The sequence below is a fragment of the Vigna unguiculata genome, chromosome 9, assembly GCF_037176805.1.
Source record: "Vigna unguiculata cultivar grain cowpea cultivar isolate G323 ecotype 2 chromosome 9, ASM3717680v1, whole genome shotgun sequence".
Taxonomy (NCBI): Eukaryota; Viridiplantae; Streptophyta; class Magnoliopsida; order Fabales; family Fabaceae; genus Vigna; species Vigna unguiculata.
This window is the reverse complement of record NC_140800.1, coordinates 23,525,157-23,536,782: the sequence shown is the minus strand read 5'-3', so window position 1 is coordinate 23,536,782 and position 11,626 is coordinate 23,525,157. Positions and strand designations below refer to the sequence as shown.

Genomic DNA, 11,626 nt, shown 5'->3' with positions numbered 1-11,626 from the left:
GCTGGACGCGAGAAGAAGATGGCTTTGTTGTTCTGGTTTTACTCCTGCGTTTTCCGTGGCTGCTGCGTGAGGAAGAAGAACTCGCGGTGGCGCAAGGTGGAGATGGTGGTGGCGCCGCGCGAGATGCAGAGATGATGGAGGCTGGATGCGCGGAGCAGTAGCGGATCTGTTGCAGCGGCGTGGTGGTCGTGGTGGATGCGATGCGCGAGTGAAGTGGCGCGGAGGCGAGAAGATGGTGTGTGCTGCAGAATCATGGTGGTCGCGGACGAAGATGGTGGCTGCCGTGGTTTCTGGTGCGTCGCCGGCGAGGTGAGGAGGTGCGGCGGCGGCTGCCATAGTGGTGGAAGGAGACGAGAAAATTAGGGTTAGGGTTTTGGGAGATGAAGATGATGACGTGGCAGAGTCTAAGTGGTCAATTTGGTGAGGTGGGGATTATGACACGTGGCGGCTTATGGTTGGCTAATCTTAAAAGGTGGGGATTGCCACATGGCATGATCTGGTTGAGTGGAGTTTAAGTGGTAGGAGGGGTGCAACTTAGTGAAAACTGGGGGTGCAGAACAGGTTTTTTTTTGTGGTCCACTTTAAAAGGAGTGTGCAAGTAAAATCTGGGGGTGCATTTAGCTCCTGATTTATTCTTTTTCAGAATTTCTTGATTTTGGACTTATTTTGTAACTTTGAATACTTCAAAATCACACTATTAATTGACCAAAAATAAATTCCAGCTGCATTAACAAACGTTAGAATATCCAATAATATTTAATGCAACTAAAATCAATTTTTACGCCACTTTTACCAAACTTACTCAATAAATCCAATAATCACAAATCCTAATTAAATCAATCTTTAAGCACAGAAAATTCAATTAAATCGCCAAATTTAAATATTAAATGAGGGCAAAAATTTGAACTCATCATGCTCCCATGGACTCTTGTCATCTTCTTTTGGAATGGGCATGACTTCGTTTTAAAACACTCAATCTTGATTAACGTTCCCTTTGTTTGAGGCACGAGTGACATAAATGAAGTTGAGATTTATGACACCAAGGCAAGTCAGTAAGGATCAACATAGGCTGAAGGAGAAAATAGAAAAAGAAAGAATAAGAAAGGAAGCAATAAAAACTACAGAAGGAAGGGAAAATGAAGAAAAAGAAATGGAAGTAGAGAAAAATATGATGGAAAGCTTATTTGTCAATGTTTTTTCTTCTCCAGTTTGTGATGTCATTTTACATGAACAAAAGGATATGCATGTGAATGAAACACACCAACTTCCACATTTGAAAAGGAATCTTGTCCATAGTGCCTTATTATGCATTTGGTCTGCTGATGAGAAGCAAATTCGTCAAACACAACGCATGGAATTATTTATTGTTACATATCAAGGTGGGGTAGTGTTGGAAGGCAAAGTGCTCCACGGATTGCAACCATTGGAAAGAAACAAAGATGAATATATTCAAATTGAATTTGATCCTTGGGGAAGAAAATTAGTTTCAAGTTGTAGAAAAATAAAGTCCGCGCAAGATCACTATAAACTTATACTAAAATTAGTAGAAAAATAAAGTCTTAAGATTCGAGACGAATCTTCTCGAAGAAGGAGGGTATGATGTGAATTGCGTATGTGATAAATGGAGGATGACTAATGTGCCACGTTGATGCAGTTTCTTTTATTTAAATAAGGGCCCAACGCTTTGTAAAATTGGCTTACCAAATTGTGTTTTGGCTTAACCAATTAATGCGCTTTAGATTTTCTTTATTTTCAAGTTGTAATAAGGGTCCACATGCCAACTTAAGAACCAGCCTTTTGAAGATCAAGAGGACCATTGCTTAAAGTTTGTAGATGACTTTCGGTAGCCTTAATTTCAGTTACAATCAACCATTATGTAGTGGATCATTATTAGCCTGAGTGGATCATTAATAGCTTTAAGTGGGTTGTAATTGAATTTATGTGTCTTTTGTCATTCTGATGGTTAAAGCTCCAATATAAACTGAACCACTTTCATCAATGAAAGCAAGTAGCCTTTTATTCAGAAAATATCAGTGTTTTATTTCTTCTATCTTAGTTAGAGTGATTCTCCTAAGTTCTTGAGTGATTCAAGAATCCCTGAGTTTTGTCAAAGGTCTTTTATCACTATGTGTGTTTAAACTCTGAGGCTTATCTTCCATTCTTGGAAGTGTGATGTCGATCAATTTCCGCTCCATCTTCTTATATATTTCCATTTTTTCGTTTTAAATAATTTCTCAAACTTCTTGTTTATTAGCATTCCAACCTTGATAGATCAGTAAAGCTGATGAAGGCGTGACCACCTCCTTAGAAGCTCCATCAAGAAGGATCACTAGAAGCATGTCTAGAGGGGAGTCTTCTATTCCATCACCTTTATCTTTGTTTTGCATTACTTTAGTTTGAATTCCCTAAGTTGGTTTCTAGTTGATTTATTTTGGTTGACTTGTTGACTTTGATCCAAAGTTGACCTTTGACCAAGATTAGATTAACTTAAACCAACATGCTAATCCTTGTTTGTCTTGTTTTGTAGGTAATTAAGAGAAAGTAGAGCATGGCTAGGTGGCACTTGGTGATTGGAGCACTTGGATGAAGTGGAAGAGAGAGGAAAGCAAAAAGCATAAAGCAAAAGCAAAAGTCGACATGTACCTTGTCTCCTTTTGCCTTTGTGGTTTATGCCTTAGAAGGTCACTTGGTCTCCTTCCTCTTTTGGCCTAGAATCCTCATGGGAATGCCTCCACCAATCATCTCCCTTCACTTGGCCAAGACTCACTCTCACATTAGGTTTAGGGTTTGCTAGTTAATCCTTTTTCATGTTTTTGTATTTGCTAAAGGACCCTTATGAACTCCTATTTAAAGGGTGCTCCTTGTCTTGTAAAAGGGTTGATCATTTTGTTTCTAAACTATTGTGTTTCAACCATTAAATTTTCGTGAGCTCTCCTTCCTAGAAGTGAACTCACCTTTGCCTTATCTTGCTTGCAAGTGGCGGCACCATCACTCATCTTTAGGGCTTGGTTGGCTTAGATCCCCCCCTATGAGTGGCGTGCTTCTTCCATGCTTAATCTTCTATGCTTTCCATTTTTAATGTTTCTTCTTTCATTTTGGTTCTTTAAGTGTTGTTAATGCCGTGTGAGTTTAAGCTTGAATCCAACTCTCTTCTTCCTTTCATGAGCTTGAGAAATGAACCTTCACATCTAGATAGCTTGCTATCTTAGTGTCCAGTGGGAATTTTCAAAAAGCTTTCTTAAACAACTTCACCATATTCATAACTCTAAAATAAAACAAGATAATCCTTCATCATTTGGTATCTAGAGCTTTGGTTGTCCTTGAATATGGTGTTTTCTTGTTCTAACCTTGTCTTGTGTAGCTATCTTTGAATGGTCCACATAAAAATAGTGCTGGCAGCAACGTGTGCGTTTTTGAAAAAAATACTGCAGCTAGCTCAGTGGTCCAAAAGTAACGTTCTTTATATCAAAAGAAAGCTCTGTGAGTCTAGTTTCCAACAAAAAAAGAATTAACGCACTTGGAGTTCTTTGGAGAGAGTTATGATCAAATGAGTGAGCAAAGGTCAGAGCTGCCGAGAATACGAAAAACAACGTTTTCAGGTTATGTTGTGGCAATTTTGGCTTCGGTTTTGTGACTCTTTTGCTCCTAAATGTGGTTGGATAACATGTCTTTTGATACTTACTCTTTGAGCCTCAAATCCATGAGTTTAAATGCATGATAGCTACATGTTTGTGTCTTTGTGTATGTCATGTTGAGTCTCTAAATGTGTCTAACTTTTGCTTGAGTATCTTGTCATATGCTTCTTTGAGTTTTCTTGTTCTTGTTTCTAAGTTTTTGAACTATTGCATGAGATCTATGCCTTATGTTGTTGTATGCTCCTTGAAATTGATTTTGACCTAATTTTAAGGAACTAAGTGTTCAAGACACCCTAAAACATCCTTCTCATCATTTTAAGTACCTAGTTTTGAAAAGAAAAAGTGTTTTCAAGACCAAAAATAGTTTAGCCGAGAGCTTTTACAATGCTTGGTGAATCCATTTGACCATTTTTACTAGGTGTTATGCTACCAAAATTTATACTTGGATTTTGGGTGATATTGGCAAATCAGTTCCATGCTTTGACTTGGTTATGATCTTTCATGGTGTATGCATAATTTGAGGTATAATCTTGGCTTGTTCAAATGCTTTCCATAGAGTCCTTAAAAGTGCTTTTCGTTGTTTTAGTCTTGTTCAAGTTTTGTCTTTAAAAACAAGTTTCCTTAGAAGTTAAACTTTCTTGTTTTTTTTTTGAGCTTTGCTTGCTTGTCTTTAGGTAATCTTTGTTTTGTCTTAGTAGTTTTCTTTTCCTTGTCTTCCTAGAGTGTTGTGGCCGAGCCACTTGTTTGAGCTTTGAAAAGGTTTTCATCTCTTTAAAGGTGTTTTCACTTGTTTGGAAGGTTTTTGAGTGCTAGCCTTGCTTGTGTGGTTTGGGAGTGTGATAAAAAAGACTTGGGTGCTTGAGAAGACCACACTTGGTCTCGGGTTTGGAATTGTTTGTTAGCTAACCTCTTCCTTGTCTCGGTTTTTGGTGAGTTTTTGGTGTAGGAACATGAATATGGATCCAATCTTGGAGGTAGAAGAAGAGGAGGAGTCGACCTCACCTTATTCCCCTCCCATGGTGACTCCTATGGCCCAAGAAAGTGGACTAATAACCCTTGCCAACATCTTACGTGAGATGGAAGTGAGTAGGAGAGAAACTTTTGACCAATTGAGGGCGGATAGGAGGCAAAGTGAGATCTTCCTACAAGAGCACATCCAAAGACTTGAGCTTAGGGAAGATGAGAGGAGAAGGAGGAGGTCCTCTTCCGAGGACTCTAGCCATGGTGGAAGAAGAAGAAGACACGGCTATGATGGTGGTGGAAGGCGCAATCAACTCCCACAAAGACAACCTCCACCAATCAAGATTCCAAAGTTCAAGGGGGAGAATGATCCAAACCTCTACATAGAGTGGGAGCAAAAAGTGGACCAAATCTTCAATATTCATTTAGTTAGTAATCAAGAACAAGTAGATTTAGTAGTTTTAGAATTTGAAGATTATGCCATGACATGGTGGCACCAATTGTGTATGGACAATATTAACCAAGAGCCACCCGCGGCCTCTTGGATGGACATTAAAACTTTGATGCGCGCTAGATTTGTTCCTTCCTACTATAGGAGGGAGACTCTTTTGAAGCTCTAAAGGCTTCAATAAGGGTCTATGTGTGTGAATGAATATTTTAAAATGATGGAGTCAATGCTTCTCAAAGTAGGACTCCAATTTGAAAGTGAAGAAGAAAAGGTAGCTAGATTTGTGAGTGGTCTTAGAGGAGAAGTTCAATGTGGTTGAGTTGTATGAGTATTCCACTCTTGACAAAATTTTACACTTGGCCTTAAAAGTTGAAAGTCAATTGAAAAAGAAACAAGAGGCCAAGAGGAATACTTCATACAATGAATACTACTCTAGAACTTGGAAAGGAAAAGAAAGAAAGGATGAGAAACCTCCTTCCAAAGACCACCCACCTAGGACCAATTCGTCTAGAACCTCCCATGAAAATGCAAACTCTTCTCAAAGTTCAAGAACTAGTTCCATCAAATGTTTTAAGTGTTTGGGCTATGGTCACATTGCTTCAAATTGCCCAACAAAAAGGAACATGATCTTGAACCCTAAAGGAGAGGTTGAAAGTGAACATTCTTCTCCCCCCTCCCCTAAAAGTTCTTCCTCCCACACTTCTTCCCAATCTTCAAGTGAGGATGAAATCAAACCTAATGAAGGAGGTTTGTTGGTGGTTAGGCGCATGCTAGGCCAAGTACTTAAAGAATTTGAAAACCAAAGAGAAAATATTTTTCACTCATGGTGCCAAATCAACAACAAAACTTGCTCCCTCATAATTGATAGTGGAAGTTGTGTTAATGTGGCTAGCACAAGGGTTGTGGACAAGCTTGGCTTGAAAACCATCCCTCATGCCAAGCCCTATAAGCTTTCTTGGCTTAGTGAGGAAGGTGAAATTAAAGTGGACAAACAAGTCCTTATTAACTTCTCCATTGGAAACTACAAGGATGAGGTATTATGTGACTTAGTGCCCATGGAAGCAACTCACATTTTATTAGGAAGGCCATGGCAATTTGATAGAAAAGCTTTTCATGATGGCCATGCTAATAAGTTTACCTTTAGCTTCCAAGGCAAAAAGATCACATTACTACCTCTTTCACCAAGAGAAGTCAATGAGGACCAATTGCAAATGATTAAGAAAAGAAAAGAAGAGAAGGCACAAAAGAAGGCGCAAGGGCATGAGTCCAAGAAGAGCATGATCACTCTCAAGGGGGTGAAGAAGGTAATGCTTGACCAAAAACCCATCTTCCTAGCTTATCCTAGTGAATCTTCCCCCTCCTTCCAAAACCCTCACTCTAGATGTCCCTTAGACTTGTCATTAGTCTTAGATGAGTTCAAAGATGTTTTTCAAGAACCTCCAAAGGGTCTCCCACCCCTAAGAGGTATAGAACACCAAATTGATTTCATACAAGGCTCATCTTTGCCTAATAGGCCAGCCTATAGGACTAGTCCCGAGGAGGCTAAAGAAATTCAAAAAAAAAGTGAATGAGTTGTTAGAAAAGGGGTGGGTGCAACATAGCATGAGTCCTTGTGCAATGCCCGTGATCCTAGTCCCCAAAAAGGATGGAACATGGAGAATGTTCATAGATTGTAGGGCTATCAACAACATAACCATCAAGTATAGGCATCCCATTCCTAGGTTAGATGATTTGATTGATGAGTTACATGGTGCAACCATATTTTCCAAAATAGACTTGAAAAGTGGGTACAATCAAATTAGAATCAAAGAAGGTGATGAATGGAAAACCTCTTTCAAGACTAAGTTTGGATTATATGAGTGGTTAGTCATGCCTTTTGGCTTGACCAATGCACCTAGTACATTCATGAGACTCATGCACCATGTTCTTAGAGAGTTCTTAGGGAAGTTTGTTATGGTATACTTTGATGACATTCTCATTTATAGTATGTCTCAAGATGACCACTTGCATCATTTAAGGAGTGTGTTAGAAACCTTAAGGAAGGCATCCTTGTATGCTAACATGGAGAAATGTGTGTTTGGGATGGATCATGTGATCTTCCTAGGTTTCAAAATAAATCAACATGGGGTCCATGTGGACCAAGAAAAAGTGATGGCAATCAAGGATTGGCCTCCTCCAAAGAATGTAAGTGAGCTTAGGTCTTTCCATGGGTTAGCTAGCTAGTTTCTATAGGAGGTTTGTGCCAAACTTTAGCACCATAGCTGCCCCTCTCAATGAATTGGTCAAGAAAGGTGTGGCCTATAAGTGGGGCAAAGATCAAGAAAAGGCTTTTGAAACTTTAAAACAAAAATTGATCAATGCACCACTCTTAGCCCTCCCTAACTTCTCCAAAACTTTTGAAATTGAGTGTGATGCATCCAATGTAGGCATTAGGGCCGTGCTTCTCCAAGAAGGGCACCCCATAGCTTATTTTAGTGAGAAACTCAAGGGGAGTCACATCAACTACTCCACCTATGACAAAGAGCTTTATGCTCTTGTGAGAACTTTGCAAACTTGGCAACACTATCTTCTTTCAAAGGAGTTTGTGATACATAGTGACCATGAGTCACTTAAATTTTTGAAAAGCCAAGGCAAGTTAAACAAGAGACATGCTAGGTGGGTAGAGTTCTTAGAACAATTCCCATATGTGATCAAACATAAGCAAGGAAAGGGTAACATTGTGGCGGATGCACTTTCAAGAAGGCATTCCCTCCTTTCCATTCTTGAAACTAAATTTCTTAGTTTTGATCATATTAAGGAATTGTATCCAAATGATGTTGATTTCTCCCCCATTCTTAGTGAGTGCCACCAAGGGGCTTACAAAGACTTTTACCTTCTCAATCAATATCTTTTCAAAGGTAACATTCCCCAAGGTTCCTTAAGAGCCTCACTCATTAGAGAGGCACATGAGGTAGGATTAATGGGGCATTTTGGGCCAAACAAGACTTTGGAAGTCTTGAAAGAACACTTTTATTGGCCTCACATGAGGAAGCATGTAGATAGGCATTGCAAAGGTTGCATAGCATGCATGAAAGCCAAGTCTAGAGTCCAACCCCATGGTCTCTACACCCCCTTGCCTATCCCTTCCAAGCCTTGGGTTGACATTTCTATGGATTTTGTCTTAGGTCTCCCAAGGACCAAAAAAGGTAGGGATTCCATTTTGGTAGTGGTGGATAGGTTCTCTAAGATGGCCCATTTCATTCCTTGCCATAAGATTGATGATGCAACTTATATTGCAAATCTTTTCTTCAAGGAAGTGGTAAGACTACATGGCCTACCTAGGTCCATTGTAAGTGATAGGGACTCCAAGTTCCTAAGCCATTTTTGGAGAACCTTGTGGGGTAAACTTGGCACCAAGCTTCTTTTCTCCACCACTTGTCATCCCCAAAGTGATGGCCAAACCGAGGTGGTTAATAGAACCCTAGGGCAAATGCTAAGATGTATGATAGTGCAAAACATTAGAGAGTGGGAGGAACTTCTTCCCTACATAGAGTTTGCCTACAATAAGGTTGTGCATTCCACTACTTCTCATTCCCCTTTTGAGGTTGTGTATGGGTTCAATCCCCTAACTCCCTTAGACCTCCTTCCCCTACCCACTCATGAGGCATGGACTTGCCAAGATGGTGAGACCAAAGCCAAGTACATCCAAGACTTGCATTCACAAGTTAAGGAAACCATTGAGAGCAAAGTTAAGAAACAACAAGAGGATGGTAATAAGGGAAGAAAGGAAGTCATCTTCCAACAGGGAGATTGGGTTTGGCTTCACTTGAGAAAGGAGAGATTCCCTACTCAAAGGAAGTCTAAGCTCCTCCCTAGAGGGGATGGCCCCTTTCAAGTCATTAGGAGAATTAACAACAATGCTTATGAGTTAGACTTACCCCCAAGCTACAACATAAGTAACTCATTTAATGTTTGTGACCTTTCTCCTTTTGATGTAGGGTTTAAGAATTCGTGGTCGAATTCTCTCCAAGAAGGGGAGGATGATGAAGGCGTGACCACCTCCTTAGAAGTTCCATCAAGAAGGATCACTAGAAGCATGTCTAGAGGGGAGTCTTCTATTCCATCACCTTTATCTTTGTTTTGCATTACTTTAGTTTGAATTCCCTAAGTTGGTTTCTAGTTGATTTATTTTGGTTGACTTGTTGACTTTGATCCAAAGTTGACCTTTGACCAAGATTAGATTAACTTAAACCAACATGCTAATCCTTGTTTGTCTTGTTTTGTAGGTAATTAAGAGAAAGTAGAGCATGGCTAGGTGGCACTTGGTGATTGGAGCACTTGGATGAAGTGGAAGAGAGAGGAAAGCAAAAAGCATAAAGCAAAAGCAAAAGTCGACATGTACCTTGTCTCCTTTTGCCTTTGTGGTTTATGCCTTAGAAGGTCACTTGGTCTCCTTCCTCTTTTGGCCTAGAATCCTCATGGGAATGCCTCCACCAATCATCTGCCTTCACTTGGCCAAGACTCACTCTCACATTAGGTTTAGGGTTTGCTAGTTAATCTTTTTTCATGTTTTTGTATTTGCTAAAGGACCCTTATGAACTCCTATTTAAAGGGTGCTCCTTGTCTTGTAAAAGGGTTGATCATTTTGTTTCTAAACTATTGTGTTTCAACCATTAAATTTTCGTGAGCTCTCCTTCCTAGAAGTGAACTCACCTTTGCCTTATCTTGCTTGCAAGTGGCGGCACCATCACTCATCTCTAGGGCTTGGTTGGCTTAGATCCCCCCCTATGAGTGGCGTGCTTCTTCCATGCTTCATCTTCTATGCTTTCCATTTTTAATGTTTCTTCTTTCATTTTGGTTCTTTAAGTGTTGTTAATGCCGTGTGAGTTTAAGCTTGAATCCAACTCTCTTCTTCCTTTCATGAGCTTGAGAAATGAACCTTCACATTTAGATAGCTTGCTATCTTAATGTCCAGTGGGAGTTTTCAAAAAGCTTTCTTAAACAACTTCACCATATTCATAACTCTAAAAGAAAACAAGATAATCCTTCATAAAAAACGAATCCAACCCTTTGCATTCACATCATTTGGTATTCAGTGCCTTGCTATCTAGATTTGGATTAGAAATGGAAGTTTATTATACAAGGTGTTTAATTGAAGGCCACCCATGTTTAGTTGCATTCGCGTACGGAAGCGACAACAATGTTGTGACCGAAAGATTGGTGGAGATACTGCAGTTACCAACAACCTTTTATCCGAATCAAGCACGGATCAAATTCAGTACAGAGTAGTGTGTGAAAGAAGTATTATGTGATGTTGCTCCCATGGACTCTTGTCATCTTCTATTGGAATGGGCATGACTTCGATTTAAAACATTCAATCTTGATGAACGTTCCCTTTGTTTGAGGCACGAGTGACATAAATGAAGTTGAGATTTATGACACCAAGGCAAGTCAGTAAGGATCAACATAGGCTGAAGGAGAAAATAGAAAAAGAAAGAATAAAAAAGGAAGCAATAAAAATTGTAGAAGGAAGGGAAAATGAAGAAAAAGAAATGGAAGTAGTGAAAAATATGATGGAAAGTTTATTTGTCAATGTTTTTTCTTCTCTAGTTTGTGATGTCATTGATATCGCTGTCGTTAGGCGATCAAATTACCACTACTTTAGCAACTTGAGTATTGCCAGTTTGTAGTGAAGAAAATAGTTAGGGTTAAGATAACCCTGAGTCGTCTCACAACGAATACGGAATTGATCTCAAATATTTGATTCTCAAAAATGCAATTTAAAACTAGCAACTATAAAAATAGGGAGGTTTTGATATGCAAAGAAAATGACATGGAAGATTGTAAACACAGTAATAGTAAATAGGTCAATTCCACTGCTTTTTCTAAATAAGATTCTTCATTGGTTATCTAGAGATTATTGTTAAATTAATTATTGTTGTTGATTTACAAATAAATCAATGTAAAGACTCAATTCATTTGTTGGCATCCTCACTTTTAATCAAAGTACAGTCTCAATTAAAAGTGAGAATTGTTAGATTGTCCATAGTAAATTCAATCAAAGTACAGTCTCAATTAATTTTACTATGCCTAATCATGTCTATTCCTTTGTTTCTTTACCAAATAGAAAACTTAATTAATCAAAGTAAAGTCTTGACTAATTTTAGTTAAAGTAATTACCTCTAATCAAATTAAAGTCTCAATTATTGGCAAAAACTTATTTAATCAAATGAAAGTTTCTAAACAAAATCAAAGTAAAGTCTCAATTTAATTTAAAAACCTTTTAACTCATATGATTAGCATGCATGTAGATTTAAAATCATTATTTTCTATTTGATTAAGAAGCAAAGGACATAGATAAACAAAAAAACCACAACAATAATCAATATAACAAAACATATAAATTCATCTAACCTCAGAATCCATTTAAGAAATTACAGTGGAATCAACCCTAAAAGCTTAGCCCTCCATGGCTTTGATGGAATACATGATGATATGAAGGAAAGAAAATAAAAGAAGAGAATGAGAGATGTGGTGGAGATGGTATCTGCCAAAACCAGAGAGTTCTAAGTGTCTAAGCTATAAGTTGTAAAAATTTCAGTCC

At 38.7% G+C, this 11,626-nt stretch overlaps 1 pseudogene; it reads left to right on the top strand.

Moving 5' to 3' along the window:
• The first annotated feature begins 232 nt into the window (after positions 1 to 232).
• The window catches only part of LOC146883689 (putative L-type lectin-domain containing receptor kinase S.7 pseudogene), a 29,760-nt pseudogene continuing 18,366 nt past the window's right edge, over positions 233 to 11,626 (top strand).